The following is a 13,455-nucleotide window of genomic DNA, read 5'->3' as shown; positions in this document are numbered from 1 at the left end:
ATTGAGAGAGAGGGAGGGAGACAAACTATCCAAAAGAGGACATGGTTAAACATTCAGAGATAGAAGGTTTTACATGTGACCTTTACTTAGCACAACATTTTTAAACAAAGAAACATGTGTGTAAACAGTAGTAGATCAGATCAGATCAGTCGCTCAGTCGTGTCCGACTCTTTGCGACCCCATGAATCGCAGCACGCCAGGCCTCCCTGTCCTTCATCAACTCCCGGAGTTCACTGACACTCACGTCCATCAAGTCAGTGATGCCATCCAGCCATCTCATCCTCTGCCGTCCGCTTCTCCTCCTGCCCCCAATCCCTCCCAGCATCAGAGTCTTTTCTGATGAGTCAACTCTTCACATGAGGTGGCCAAAGTACTGGAGTTTCAGCTTTAGCATCATTCCTTCCAAAGAAATCCCAGGGCTGATCTCCTTCAGAATGGACTGGTTGGATCTTGCAGTCCAAGGGACTCTCAAGAGTCTTCTCCAACACCACAGTTCAAAAGCATCAATTTTTGGCACTCAGCCTTCTTCACAGTCCAACTCTCACATCCATACATGACCACAGGAAAAACCATAGCCTTGACTAGACAGACCTTTGTTGGCAAAGTAATGTCTCTGCTTTTGAATATGCTATCTAGGTTGGTCATAACTTTCCTTCCAAGGAGTAAACGTCTTTTAATTTCATGGCTGCAATCACCATCTGTAGTGATTTTGGAGCCCAGAAAAATAAAGTCTGACACTGTTTCTACTGTTTCCCCGTCTATTTCCCATGAAGTGATGGGACCAGATGCCATGATCTTTGTTTTCTGAATGTTGAGCTTTAAGCCAACTTTTTCACTCTCCTCTTTCACTTTCATCAAGAGGCTTTTGAGTTCCTCTTCACTTTCTGCCATAAGGGTCGTGTCATCTGCATATCTGAGGTTATTGATATTTCTCCTGGCAGTCTTGATTCCAGTTTGTGTTTCTTCCAGTCCAGCATTTCTCATGATGTACTCTGCATATAAGTTGAATAAACAGGGTGACAATATACAGCCTTGATGAACTCCTTTTCCTATTTGGAACCAGTCTGTTGTTCCATGTCCAGTTCTAACTGTTGCTTCCTGACCTGCATACAAATTTCTCAAGAGGCAGATCAGGTGGTCTGGTATTCCCATCTCTTTCAGAATTTTCCACAGTTTATTGTGATCCAAGGGGTCATTTATGGCAAAACTAAATAAAATGTGTTGTTTAGTCCCTAAGTTGCGTCCAACTCTTTTTGGGACCCCACAGATTGTAGCCTGATGGGCTCCTTCTGTCCATGGGATCCTCCAGGCAAGAATACTGGAGTGAGTAGCCATTTCCTTCTCCAGGGGATCCTCCCGACCCAGGAATGAAACCCATGTCTCCTGAATTGGCTGGCAGGTAATTTACCACTCACTAATGGTGCAGTTATTTGCCACTGCACATCTGACTGTGCCCACTTAGAGTTTCCCTCTCTTTACCCTAAGGGAACTGGAAAAAAATAACTCAAAGAGTTCCCAGACTGAAACAGTAGCATTTGACAAATGCTTGGTTACATCATGCAGCTAGGGAGAAGAAAAGAGAAGCCCCTGGGCTTTTCAATACACTGGCAATATTATGATATTTTTTGAGGTGTTTTAAAAAGAGCTCTCAATTCAGTTATGTAATTTACTCTGTTTATAGGAGGTTTAAACACAGATATGTGTTTTTAAGCCAGGAAATTGTACTTAGTTTGTGAAAGGGATGCCTGTGTCTGAAGTTTGTAGGAATCCAGGGCTAGGAATCGGAGAAGACAATGGCACCCCACTCCAGTACTCTTGCCTGGAAATCCAATGGACGGAGGATCCTGGTAGGCTGCAGTCTATGGGGTCACACAGAGTCGGACATGACTGACATGACTTAGCAGCAGCAGGGCTAGGAATAAACTTTCTCTCAATATTAAAGGGAGAACAAAGCAAGAATGTATACAGGGCCTGCTTTACTATTTACGTAGTAAATACTCTCAATAACATCTTCTAAGTGCCAACCCCTGTGCTAAACAGCTTGCCTATCTAGCCCTAGAGAATTTCATCCTCATAAAAATTCTGCAAAACTGGTATAAATAATGTCATTTTTACAGCAAGAAACCTAAAGAAGCTAGATAACTTGCTCAACATCATGTAGCTAATAAGTGGTGGAGTTACAATTTCAGCCTAGTCAATTTAGCTCTGACACTCATGCCGCTTCCATGCTCAAGGGTCAAAGAGAGATTTTCTGCTCATACACCTGAAGTTCTCCAAACAATTCTAGGCAGGGAAATCTGGTTCCATATTATATTCCTCCTTTGCTTAAGCTCTTATTAATCAAAGGTATTCAGTAAATGATTGTGAATGGATGAATGAATTAGTGAATAAGTGAGTGTATGGTAAAATCTATCAAACAATATAAATTTCAAGAGTGCATCCTATGATCACTTATCTGATGGCTGGTCTCAGCCATGTTTATGTGATTTATTTCAGGAAAAAGACAAAAGTTACATTCTGTAGTTGGAATTTGAAGGAAAACATTCTAAAGGCATAGCTTCTTTATAATCTAATGTAAGTATTCACAGGGTAAGACTATTGAAACAGAGTGCAGGGGAGACTGAGTTGGGGAAATATTATATAGGAAAAAAAAAGCAGAATAGCTGTCATTTTTTTTTCACCTTTCTTTAAAGCAGGCTATATCTTATTGCTTTCTCAAAGGAGCGGAGATGCTTCATAAAAGCAGGCAGACCAACTTATTGCAAGACGTTTTTAGCTTTTCTTTCCTTCTAACTTTCAGTCATTTTCTCTTTACAGTTAAAGATAATGTCACTTTTTGCTATTTCTCTACCATAAATCTCCAGCCATGAGGTATAATGTAAAAACCAGTTATAAAGTTTCATTGTCACTTCTAGAGATGGTAGAAGGCAGATAAAATCTTTCAAAAAGTGTGATTTTTGCCACAATTCTCATCTCCCACTCTTAGGAGTTATACTCCTAGAAAATAATCTATACTTTCTCACTCTTATTTTGAGATTTAATGAGCTGTTATAAATAAGCAATTGTGACAAAAATACACTCAGGTATAGTGAGCTTAGAGAGGATGACCATCAGGAAAAGATTATTTCAAATGATTCTACCAATTCAAGTGTCACATATAATATTTCTTCTATTTTTAAAGATGAATTCTTCACTCAACTTTATTCAGTTTTCACAATCATAATTATTTTCATCAAGTGCTGATATTGAAATTGCAGGTGGTTAAAGAAGCCAATTTTAGAGTATGATAAGATTTTTTCCCATCTTTATTGAGGTATAATTGACAAAATTGTTTAAGGTATATGAGTTGATGTTTTGCTATCCATCATTACCATTACAGTCAATGGTGATGACATTTTAAATCTACTCTATTGAACTATGATAAATGTAATAGGTGTTCAAGGGCTATAATCATAGAAAAAAAATCCTGTCCCACAGAAATATATGAAATAAGATGAAACATATAGCTAGGCAGTTCAAAAACTTTTAGATTTAAAAACAATTTGGAAAGGCACATACCTCTACTGTTCTAATGCACTAAGAAAGTATTGTTCAGTGTCTTATAAAAGTTAATCCTCATATTTTTAATGCATCTAAGGAACGTGACCAAGGGCAACATCACAACTATAAACACTGATACAACCACCACAATAAGAAGCATTGTGATGCAAGTATCGCACTTAGAATGAGTCTCTTTTTTCTTCTCCCCTCAGCTCCCCTCCCTATTTCTTCTCCTTCTGTCTCTGTTTCTCTGTCTCTCCTTTAATTAGCAGTATTGCTAAGTGATCTCTCTTTCTTACTTTCTGTTCATTTATTTGCTCTAGACATAATAGGGCATGAGTCAGAGTCAACTCAATTGTCACAATCTTCTAAGTCCCAGAAAAGTGAATGAGAAGGAGAGTTTCAAGGGAACTCCGATAGCCCTGCATCTGTACAGTAACTCCCTCAAAGCTCTGACCTGGAGAAGAAGAAATGACAGAACGAGATGTGTACTGGCACTGTCCATCTTGTAGGTTACCAGTGAGATTGAAGCATGCGTACTCAGCAAGCGGTGCTGAAGTAAATCACATCCCTATATAAAAGGGATCTTCCCAAGAATTAGCAGCCTTTATATGAAGGGCCATTTGGAGTGAGAGATACAGATCTTATTCGAATAACTGAGGGGACAAAAGGATTTTGTGACATGAAAATGAAATATATTCAGTTAAGTGGATATTTGGCTGCCTTCCTTAAGCACTCCTCAGAACAGTTCTTCATATTGTCATGTGAGGAAAAAAAATAACTCTGTATTAGTTGTAATAATGGCATATAAACATTGCTTGTGAGAACTTCCATATTTATAAAGTGCTTTCACACATTTCAAAATGGATTCCCATAATATCCCTATGAGATGGAGAAGTTATTTTGTCATATACAAATTATTGTATATACATTTTTCCACATGTATATATAATACATATACACATATATTTATGTATATAATGTACATATTCTTATGTACTGTTGCAAACACAGAAACCTTTTCAAGATGGTAATACTACTTATAAAACCCAGATCAAGACTTTATATATATTTTATATTATTGATCAGCATGCAGCGAAGTAAACTGAAGTGGTTCAACAGTAACATATTCCAAATATGTACAAGGAACCAAAGTAAGTACGCATCACAAGGAGTGAAATAGTCAAATTTGGAAGCTTGGAGGTCCAGTTTAACTATAACCAGCAAGGACTCCATCTTCTTAGTTCATGAACGCAATAACATCTTAACATTTAAGCCAGATCACGTTTACTCTTAATCACTCTGCTAGAAGCGCTCATAGAGATGCTGCTCAGATACTAGGTAAGATATTGGTATAGAACCTTGCAGATATACAACAAATGGGTCAAAAAGCTGTCAATTATATCAACATTATTTCCAACCACATCCCTATTTCTTGCTGTCGCATACTTCAAGGATTGTGTGGGATGGAAGTTCTCATTTATTTCCAGGTTAAGCTCTATCAAGGGAACTTTTCTCATGGTCCTGCCCTGCAGGGAAGAAGTGTTCTGGATGACTAGCTACCTGTGGCTCCTTCTTTACCTTGACTTCAAACCTCCAATTCTAGGGGTATGATGTAAATGAGACTGTCCTGATCAGTGAATACATATTTAGATTGCAACTGGAGAAGCAACCAGTATTATTAACAAATGGTCACTTCCACTTATTTATTCCTAAGATGTAATGAGATAATATGACAAAACCCTAATAATGGTTATGTGAGAGAGACAAAGATAAATAGCTCATTACCACTTATGTTTTGAAAACAGAAGTTAATAAGAGAGACTTTGGAAGTTTTCATCAGTGGATTAATGAGAAGAGAGACAAAGGGTCCATTGAGTTAATTTTGTAGCCAGTGTGGCCTGCAATGTTCTAAGTCAAGGGGTAAAATAGGAAAAGTTTCAATAATCTACATTTTGTTTCTTTCCCAAAGTATTTAGTTATGCATTTATATGCAGAGGTGAGAGTCCAGATCTTTAAAGTCTTTAAAAAAGTAAGTTAAGAAAAGATTAACACAAGTAAAGAACTTTTCTGGGTTTACTCCATTTCAGAGCAATGCTGCTGCTGCTAAGTCGCTTCAGTCGTGTCCGACTCTGTGCGACCCCATAGACGGCAGCCCACCAGGCTCCCCCGTCCCTGGGATTCTCCAGGCAAGAACACTGGAGTGGGTTGCCATTTCCTTCAGAAATATTGTTCTATAAATATTTGAATTTTTGTAAGTGGAGTAAACAGTTAAACTCCAGAATTCATTTTATTCCTTTTTTAGTGCCACTTCATGTGCTGCCATATCAAGTGATGCAATAGCTGTAGATATGTCTCCTAGTACTCCTGTGGGCTTTCTTTATGATACGTTTAGTGGTTACTTATATAAAATCCAATGCTTTCCTTTGCCACCTGTTAATTTACTTTAAATTTATTTCATTTTATATCTTTTTAATCACATCAAACCCTTTAAAAAACAAAATGGTTTAAGATGGATGGATAAATGAGTAGATAACTGGATGAGTAATGAGTGGAAGGATAGAAATCACCTGGAATGAGAGTCTGTCATAATCTACTGGGAGTCAGAATTATCTCATAGTCTTGCTATTCATTTGCAGTATAATTGGGATCAAACAAAGAGACTTCGTTTTCTAGCTTCAGTTTCCTAATATGTAAAATCAAGAACTTGGACTAATGATCACTAGGGTCTGACTCAGTCCAACTGCTTGACTAAAGCATGATTCCATTTGCCAGCGTGTTAAACGCCAACAAGGGAAACTTGGGTTTGGGGGACATGTTGTTGAAACTATCCACCATAGGCTTTTTACAATTATAAACTGTTTTGGCCTCATTACCAGTAAAGATTTTCAGTTCAACCTGTGTAACTAATTAGTCTATTCAGTCATAATAGTTAGACTAAAGATTGACACTGACACAGCTGGAAGCATAGATTTACACTGTAAACATCTGCCATTATTTATTTAATTTGGAAATGTCCAAATCCATTTCAGAAAGGTCTCTGTTCAAAACCAAAGCAAACCAAGAGGAAATGCGTGTTTAATCACATGCATATTCTAGTTTCCCTTTCAGCACCTCCACTCCACTACCAGCATTCTTTGGAGGTCTTACACTCCCAAATTCTAATTCATGGGCATCCAAGAGAATAGATTATTCCAATTCGTTTCTGAAAATTTAAACTTTCCTTTTAACTTTTCCTTTGGCTAATGCTCCTACTTGCTCTGGCTTAAAATGGAAATGAGCTTAGAGGTCATCAGTATCTTAAAGAAAGATAAAAATTATTTTTTTATTTAAAAGATTAATTTCAAACTTCCTGATCCCAGGTTTTTATTTTGCAGGGACTTCCCTGGTGGCTCAGAGGGTAAAGAATCTGCCGGCAATGCAGGAGACCCAGGTTCAGTTCCTGGGTTGGGAAGATCCCCTGGAGGAGGGCATGGCAATCCACTCCAGTATTCTTGCCTGGAGAATCCCACGGACAGAAGAGCCTTGTTGGCTACAGTCCATGGGGTCACAATGAGTCAGACACAACTGAGCGACTAACACTCTTTTGCATAACTTTGCTAAAATATAATTTTTTTGTTTTATTAAGCAGGGATTCAGTTCATTTCTTTCTCTCATAAGTTCATTTTTCTATAGCATTATTTCCACATCCCTGTCTTCCCCTTTAGAGTTTTTCCTGTTAGGATGACCAGTATCAAATGCATATAAAAATGCATGTTAGAATGAGTAAGGCGTTCGTGATATCTTTATGTGGTAAGTTTTTCTATCCAGTTTGCTTGCACTGTTCTGAAACCATTGCATACATTTTAAACAGCCAAGAAATTCTGAAGAAAATCGAATGGTTTTCAAGTCTGTCATTTCCAAGAAGACAGCTGATTTACGGTCACTTTTTATAATAACCTAAAGCATCAATTGAGGGAAAAAAATTTTAAAAATGTGAAAGCTGGCTGTTTTCAAGGATATTTCAGTTTTTCCCTAAATATTCACGAATGCCAATGTTCAAACATTAAAATTGGGTGAATAAGTCTACAAACGGGTATTTTTTTGGCAGTTAACTGTAACACTCAGAGTAATAGTACCTTCACCTGCATTCTGCATAAGCGTGTTGTTGGTAAATATTTAATGAAGTAATAGAGATGGGGGCACTCTTACATTTCAATCAAAATAAGCTATTAGTTTGATTGTTGTTGTTTCTATTAATGAGTGAATTGTTCCTATGTTTTAGAGTAGAATGGGCATAATCAATTATTTGCAGTTCGGAATCACAACTTAAACTCTCTCAGGTAGTAACAATATTTTGTGCCCATCAGAAAATGCTGTGCCCAGATGAGTGACTAATTTGTTGGTGACTAATTGATCTTCCGGAGAAGGCAATGGCACCCCACTCCAGAACTCTTGCCTGGAAAATCCCATGGATGGAGGAGCCTGGTAGGCTGCAGTCCATGGGGTCGCTGAGTCAGACACGACTGAGCGACTTCACTTTCACTTTTCACTTTCATGCGTTGGAGAAGGAAATGGCAACCCACTCCAGTGTTCTTGCCTGGAGAATTCCAGGGACAGCAGAGCCTGGTGGGCTGCCGTCTATGGGGTCTCACAGAGTCCGACACGACTGATGCAACTTAGCAGCAATTGATCATTTTCTTTGTTACTCTCGTGCTGGAGCTAAAATGGATCCTTCACGTATTGGATCTCAGATTATTATTATTACTTTTATTAGATTACTGAGCATGGGATTGATATCTTTATGTGGCATCTGCTACTCAAAGAAACAAATGAAAAATAAGAACCAAAGCTTCACTGAGATGATGGAATATGCAAAGTTTGTAAAGTCCTTCTGCATTTTAAATAGGATTAACTAAAATTACCAATTTGATATATTTCTTTAGTGGTTTGATTTGATCCTATTGTTTGGGAATTCTATATATGTCTTACAATTGGGTTTTTTTGTCTTTATTTTATTTTATTTGCACTTTTTCTCCTTTGGTGAAAACTCTAACTTCCCCCACCTAAAACTTCTTGCCAGGTAGATTATCAGTGCAATGGTTCAGACCTAGTTTGAGGAGTTTGTGTTGCTAGTTGTGAATCCTGGCTTTTTTTTTCTGGAAAGTTCACCTAGTGATAAATCTGATAGGGAAAACTATCAGATTCAGTGCTGAAAGGCAGATATGAATGTCCTCTTCCTTCCTGAGCAGCTTCATGTAAACAGAAGTATCAGCCAGAACAAGTGTCCATCAATTAGTCAAATACATCACATGTTAGGTGGCACTGCACTCAATCAGCTGTCTCAGGCAGCTTAGTCTAAGTTGATAAGTCTAAGAGATGAGACTGAATACTGTTACAATGAGGGCGCACCGTTGCTCAAGACAACTATTTTTTATGTTGTATTTGGATGTATAGCTGAATAGACTGCTCCTGTGTTTTGTTTTGTTTGTTTCCCCTCCCCTGGCCACACACTGCATGGCATGTGGGATCTTAGTTCCCTGACCAGGGATCAAAACTATAAACATGCCTCCTGTGTTGGGAGCATGGAGTCTTAGCCACTGAACCAGCAGCGACGTCCCCTACTGGTGCTGTTTAGAAATAAAGTTTCAATTGAAGTTTCAGAGTAAATCAAGAATTTCTTTGTGGGTATCAAATTCACAGTGGACGTCTTTCCACAGTTTAAGTGTGCTCCTTTCCTTACAAAGTAGATTTGTCCTGGTAGAGTTTTCTTGTAGGTGTTTCCATTAGAATGTTTCAGTCTTCAGCAAAACTGTTTACCATGAGGGATAAAGTCTAGCAATGCTATTCTGAGCAAGGATATAATATTACAGACTAAGTTTATCTATCCTCTCATCATATCTTCTTACCACACAGATATGCAATTGTGCTATATTCAAAAAGTAAATATGCCACAAATTCCGTCATTAAATGTGGTGATAGGCAAAAAGTCTCTCTGCAGAACAAAATACATCAGTGTTTCTCTACTTTCTAACCCACTGAATGGTCACTACCTAATAACTCTGAACATTAAATAAATTAATGTTGATTTAGTATGTAAAATAAACTAAAAATAAGCCACCTCCTGAGTTTTCTAATGTCTTACTATTCATTAAAAACTTCCTTTTCCTCCCATTCTGAGTACATTTTCCTCCCCTATACTATGTTGGTATTGATCCATAAAACATGTGAATTAAGTTTCAGTGCCTTTAATTCTTGAATTGTGTACAAGTCTTTTTTTCCCTAAAGGTAAATAAACATAAAGTAGTTTTAGCAGACATTTTGAACAAGCACAGATGTTGGCCATAAAAATATCCAGACCACTCTGAATTAAGGAAGACCAGCATGCGCTTTGACCTATGAGTGGTTAAATACACAGTTAGGGACACTTATCTAAATGTATGGTTATGAAAAGACAGTGCCTTTGCTTGATCAGTATTCTGTCTTCTTCAGCAGGTCGTCTCTTTTCTGGAAAAAGTTATAAACATCAGTGAAAAGTATATTGAAGAATAGAATTGATTAATGTGACATATTTGAGTTTCTTATACCTCTTTTCAACAGCATGTCATAGGGAGATAGTTCCAAACATAGTGAATTAAATTTAAATTACACAGCTTTGGCTAGAAAAGTGTTTAGTTAATTCAGCCCCTGGAATGAAATTTGATTTTCCTCCCTGCACTTGAGCCACTTCCTGATTTTTCATACAGTGATGATTTCTATCACGGCATCTATTGATTTGAGATCTTTTATTCACAAGACTGTTGCTGGATTTTAATTTCTGAGAGAAAAATATGAAAAAAGTGTATTGTTTATATCAGGGAAAGTACACTAAAAACTAAAATATAGTTGTACAATAGGGTCATATTTGTACAGTGACTTTTTTCTACTGTAAAGAGCTATAGGAGGTACTATTTATTCTATGACATCTTTTGTTATTTTAGGTACTGTGATTTGTGAAAGATAACACTGAGAACATTCTGACACTTTCTGTTTGCTGTGGAATTGTTCCAAAAGGCTGTGGAATTGTTCCAGAAGGCTGTGGAATATAAAAAATAGGTCGACTTTTAAAACAAAATTTAACTTGTGCAGCCTAAATAATTTAGTTTGCCTGAAACACTACACTGAGTTACTCATTTCTTGTCTTTGAATTTCTTTTAGGAAGAAACCTTTATTATTTATTTCTTATGTTTGACTTCTAATTCAGAATTTAAATCTAGGAAGCAAAAGATGGAAACTTAGTTCAACCAAGTACCAATAGAGCTACTCTATTCTTGTATAAAAACTAACAAGAGACGTAAAGTTGAGAATAATTCACATATACAACTTCCAGTTTAATATCTAAAATTAAATTATGTAGTGCAAAAAATATTAAATCAGTGCTCCATTTGTGAGACAATAATGTTGATACTCTCACAACTTCTGTAAATATTTCAAAGGTGCTCCTATTCTAGTTACTTTCCATGTACTAAGTTCATCTTTACAACAGCAGTAACAGTGCTCTCGAATTTTTTCAGATGAGAAAAACAACGAACAGAACAGGTTTTGAGTTTTTAGAACAGAGTGCACCATTAGCACTTTGGAAACTTTGGAGTCAGGTCTTTCTTTGCTGGGGGCGCTGTCACATACAACTTAGAATTTTTAGCAGCATCCCTGGTGACCACTCATTGAATGCTAATAGCAGCTCACCTACTCCCACCCTCCACCCAGCTGATACAACTAAAATGTCTCCAGACATTACCAAATGTCTGCCCAGATGGAGGAAGGGAGAGGGGACCACGTCACTGCCAGGATGAGAGACCCTAGATTAAAGAATTTGTCCACGTCCTGCTCCTCCTCCCCGTCCCCCAACCAAGAACAAAACGACATCCCTTTCTGGATTTCATCAATAGAGTTAAAATGCCTCAAGGAAAATGAGAAATTTTTTTCTAACTTGAAATTAATTTTAAAGAGTATCCACTGTAGTTTAAAAAAAAAAAAAACAGTAGCTTTCTACTTGAAGTTGGCTTTTGAAAAGCAGATTATCAGTGCTGGGCGAATTGGAACAATTGACCTGGCAGACCTCTTAATCCAATAACTTGTTATTATCAAGTCAGGTTGGATGTTATCCTGAGAGACGTGCTCGTGCCAAAAGAAGGATGTGTTCTTGCCTTTTAAAGCTCACTTTAATGAAAGATACCTACGTGACTATCACACCAATTGCTGGTGGCTATCGCTGGCATTAACAGTTACAATTCCAGGAAAACCAGCATTTGAACTTCTTCTTTTAATATGACAGCAGCGAAATAAATGAATTTGGCCTCCCAACTTAATTGCCAAAAGGAATTAAGAGAAGAATAATGTGAAACCATCTCAAAATACTATTAAAAATACTATATAAAGCTATATTGTGAAGCACTAACATCTGAACAAATTCTTTATTCTTAATTAAAGACCTTGTACTTGAAACATTCTGAGCCTAATTTTTGTCACAAATATACATCATCCCTTGTCTCCATTTTTCAAAGTGACACTATTCTCTTAATATTTATATATTTATACTTTACCCTCTATTGGGCTTCCCTGATGGCTCAGAGGGTAAAGAATCCGCCTGCAGTACTGGAGACCTGGGTTTGATCCCTGGGTTGGCAATATCCCCTGGAGGAGGGAATGGCAACCCACTCCATCATTCTTGCCTGGAGAATCCCTATGAACAGAGGAGCCTGGTGGGCTACAGTCCATGGGGGTGCAAAGAGTCGGACATTACTGAGTGACTAAGCGTGGCACACTTTACCCTCTATTAGATACTCCCTTAATAAAAATATATTTTATCATATTTCTTATTTTTTCTTTCCTTTAAGACTCCTATTATAATTCTACTTTTCAATAAGGATTTCATCAATATTGCACTTCTAAGTATTGTCTAAACAGTTATAATCTCTTAATCCTTAACAGATGTAATGAGATATTTTCCTTCTTGTACCTTCAATTCTCTCTGTGTTGCCTTAGCTTTAGCCAAATATGATGCAAACCTTCAGTTTCTATGAAATATCTGTGCTGACTTTACTGCTGCTTATAAGTGACAGTAAAGAATAGCCTTTAATGCTTGTAAATATGTTGATTATGTGACTAACTGCTAGGATTTACACACTCTGCTTTTTATTACACTCATGGTTATCTTCTTTGCTGTAGGTGCAATGAAGCAACTAAAATGTCACAAAGAAAACTGTCACCTCTCTCCTGTTTGCTGTAAAATACCATCCCCCCAGTACTCTTCATTTATTCTGAAACTTTAATGGTGGCAAAGACAATGGGGAGATAATGCCTGATTTTTGAATATTAAAAAGATTAGAATTGAGTGTGAAAGCTCAACAAAAATTTTTAAAAATACCTTCCATGAACTATATTTGCTTCCCTTTTTGCATCAGTGAAAAAATATTCTCTGCTTAATCTGTGTTTCCTAATAAAGATAGGCTATATCTCAAAGATACATTGAATTCTACTTGGTCATGAATATAAAAGGTTATAGCTGTTCTGCTTTTAGGAAGCCAGGCACAAGCCCGGCATAAAGCCCACTGATGCATACCTTGTAGCACTCCAGGGCTGTAATAAATTTCAGATCATCTGTTTCTGCCAGGCTGTTTTTTAAATCGCTGTCTGCTCCTGTGTGCAACTTCACTGTGCAGTTAAATGGATGGGTATCCCAAGTTGGCTGCCACCTATCCTCATGAAAAATAAGCTAGAATCAAGGTTTCACAAATATTGCCAATTCTTCCGTGAGGAACCCAACATATGTTGAAGAATGTAAGCTCTGTGTCCTTGGGAAGGGAAATATTGAATTTGGTTTCTCAATCTGTAAGGTAAATGCAAATGATGTTTGTCCACAAGACAAAGATGAAAAGATCTGTTAGGTCCCTTGAA

General features: G+C 37.3%; 1 protein-coding gene across 23 annotated transcripts in view; it reads left to right on the top strand.

Annotated features, from left to right (window-relative positions):
- NRXN1 (neurexin 1) overlaps positions 1 to 13,455 on the top strand; it is a 1,221,129-nt gene that overhangs the window by 1,174,411 nt on the left and 33,263 nt on the right. The gene's annotated exons all lie outside the window — the stretch shown is intronic.

Source organism: Bos javanicus, chromosome 11 (assembly GCF_032452875.1).
Source record: "Bos javanicus breed banteng chromosome 11, ARS-OSU_banteng_1.0, whole genome shotgun sequence".
NCBI classification, from domain to species: domain Eukaryota; kingdom Metazoa; phylum Chordata; class Mammalia; order Artiodactyla; family Bovidae; genus Bos; species Bos javanicus.
This window is presented reverse-complemented; position numbering and strand designations above follow the sequence as displayed.